General features: G+C 41.2%; 1 non-coding gene across 1 annotated transcript; it reads right to left on the reverse strand.

Annotated features, from left to right (window-relative positions):
* Positions 1 to 1,122: 1,122 nt before the first annotated feature.
* Positions 1,123 to 1,225, reverse strand: LOC115944413 (U6 spliceosomal RNA). Its single transcript, XR_004078969.1, has one exon. It is a non-coding gene; the product is annotated as a U6 spliceosomal RNA (small nuclear RNA).
* Between the last annotated feature and the right edge of the window lie 1,804 nt (positions 1,226 to 3,029).

Here is a 3,029-nt window from a genome sequence, read left to right on the forward strand (position 1 = left end):
TCCGAGGAAGGGGGGAGATGTTTGCATGCTGTCTTCTTGTAGGTTTTCCTCTGCCCGACAGAAGAGTCATCCATGCCTAGGGTCATACTCTATGGACTTTTACTTCTCCCCACTCCCTTTTCCACCCACTTCTTTTAACCATCCAAAATCTGGATAAAATGAAAACCAAGGCCAAATTCTAGGGGCAGATGTTTTTCCAAAGAACATTATAACAAGAAGACTAGGGATGCATTGAGAATGGGGGAGGAGAGGATAAGGTTTGTTCCATTTGTATTAGTGAGAGAGGGGAATTCATAATAAAGACAACTGTACCCATATGTACCACTTGAATTAGGCATTTCACACACCTCTCAGTAAATATTTAAAGTAGATGGTAGAGTCTCCACTGTAGAGATAAGAAAGCTGAAGCTCATAGAGAGTGAGTAAAATTGTCATGAAGATTAGATTGGCCAAAGTCTCTGTTCTTTGTACAGTGTCACTTTATTACTCGGAGACCTTCTTTAGTGCAAAGAAGATGTGAGATCCACTCCTTCCAGACTAATTAGCATCACACCTGGTCCCCCATACAGTCAAAGCTGGGGCAGTGACAATGATATGTTCTACCTGGAGATGACTTTGGTAGTAAACCAAAAATAAATCCAATTGAAGGAGAGAATAGCATGGCCATCTCTATCAGTAGGTGTTATCTTCAGCTTCATGTAAACACAACAACACAATACCACAACAGCAGCTTAACTAGTTTATTTTTCATAAATCGTCACAAATCCAGAAATAGGCAAACTTAGGTTGGTTTGGAGGCTCCAGAATATTATGAGGGACTTAGCATTTAAGCAGTTGTCTATCTCTCCACCATGCCATCCTTAGTGTGAGGCTGTAATCTTCATGCTCATAAGATGGCTGCTGCCTCACTCAACATCACAACAGTACTCCAGATCAGAAGAGGAATGAATAAAGGGCAAATAATGAGTGAGCTGAGCTTGTCACTTTCTCCCTCCCTCCCTCTCTCTCTTTTTGTAGGGAAAAAATCACAATTTCAACATTGGATGCCACATGTTGTGCTTTGACTCATGTAGTTTCCTTGGTATTAAGCAATGAAGTGTCAAGTGACCTCTGGGAACTGTGCAAAATATGGAATGCCTCAGAGATATGCATGTCATCCTTGGGCAAGGGCTGTGCTAATCTTCTCTGTAGCATTTCAATTTTAGTATATGTGCTGCCAAAGCAAGTGCAAGCTTGTCTTTTTTCAACAGCAAGCTTTTCAGGAAGCCCTAACCAAAAGACTGTACTTACATTGGCCAGCCTTGTGCCATATGGCCACCCCATAGAGGCAGGGAAACCTGTGGAAGTGAGTCATTTTAACAGAGTCTAATGTTGCCTTTAGTAAGATGGGTGTTCTGTTAGTAAAGAATGGAGAAAGGTTATTGGATAGGCAACGAGCAATGGTCATCTTCTGTGATAGATATTTCCGTGTGACTTCATCAAGAATACACACTGATGTAGAAAAGGAGGACCTTTGTGCATATTCTGGTACACAGCTAACACCAGCTTGGACCTTACTCGTTTTCTTGCTATTTCTTGTATCTTCAGTTTCCATTCTCAGGGGTTCTACTCTATTTAATCCTACTAAGTGGAGTACTTATTAGCTGCCTTATTGGTATTTAACCATTGGTTTGTTCTTCTGGTGCCTACCCTAGCATGATGGTGGTAGTGTTTACAGTTTGAATGAGTGAGTTTGGCAGAAGCTGTGTAGTAGAGGGGTCAACAGCTAAGGATTCGCACAGAACTGAGTTAAACTCAAGCTTTACTTCTTATAATCTGCATGACTCTAAGCAAGTCCATTAACTTCTCCAAGGCTTGGTTTCCTCATCTGATAAGTGAGAACAATAAAAACACCTTTTTCAGAGGGATTCTATGAGGAGGAAATGAGTCCATACACATAAAAAACACATAGCAGAATATCTGACCCATGGCAACTATTTGACCAATGTTAACTATTATTACTATTGCTATGAATCAAGTTGTTCTGGATTCAAATCATGAATCTGCCATTTTCTTGGGCAAGTTACTAAAAGTCTTTGATGCTCAGTTTCATACTGTGGAAAATGGTTAATGGATCATGTTAGAGATGGTGAGTTAAACTGACTACTAAATAGTAGGAATGGTAAGTGCTACTAGTTCCCTGTCAATATCGAGTCCCTTTTTTCCTTCCTGTCAGAATTTCATTTTGTTCAGGATGGTGGTATGTCCTGTTAAAATTATTCTCTTTCCCAACCCCCCTGCAGCTAGAGGATGACAAACTTCTGGCCTATGTAATATAAATGCATTTCCCTGGAGGGAGTTTTCTTTTTTGAATAAAAAGGCAAAGCATTATTTTGTGAAAGGCCTGTGTTCCTTCTCCTTCCCCATTGTATGCCTGGAAGTGCCACAGCCATACTGAAAACATGGGAACCAGGGCCACAAACTAATGATGAGAGAGCAGGCAGATAGACTTTGGGTCATTGATAGCATCACTGATACCTTGCACAACTTTAGATTGCCCAACTCTAGGTGTAGTATACCTAGGAAAAAAAACTTAAGTCATTTAAGCCAATACTTCTTGAGTTTTATTTCATGCGCAGCCAAGCAATCCGTGGAGACATAGGTTTTTGCCATGTGGAAATCATATTAATAGTCATTACCACCATCATCATTACCTCTATCTATGACATGGCCCCAGGATGTCCAATCTATGTTCTATCTTTTTTTTTTTCTTTTTAAGAGAGGGAGAGAGAGGGTGCAGAGGTGCAGAGGGAGAGAGGGAATCTTATGCAGGCTCCACGCCCAGTGCTAGACTGACGTGGGGCTTGATCTCATGACCCTGAGATCATGACCTGGGCTGAAATCAAGAGTCAGATGCTTGCCCTGTGTTCTATTCTTATGGGCAAATAGCAAAGGGTTTGACCATGGCCCTGTGGAAGAAAGAGTCTACAGGAAGTATTGATCAAAACTCCAAAGAACTGAAGACCCTAGAGGGAACTGGAGAAATCCTG

This window comes from Leptonychotes weddellii, chromosome 3 (assembly GCF_054177405.1).
Source record: "Leptonychotes weddellii isolate Sample4059 chromosome 3, ASM5417740v2, whole genome shotgun sequence".
NCBI classification, from domain to species: Eukaryota; Metazoa; Chordata; class Mammalia; order Carnivora; family Phocidae; genus Leptonychotes; species Leptonychotes weddellii.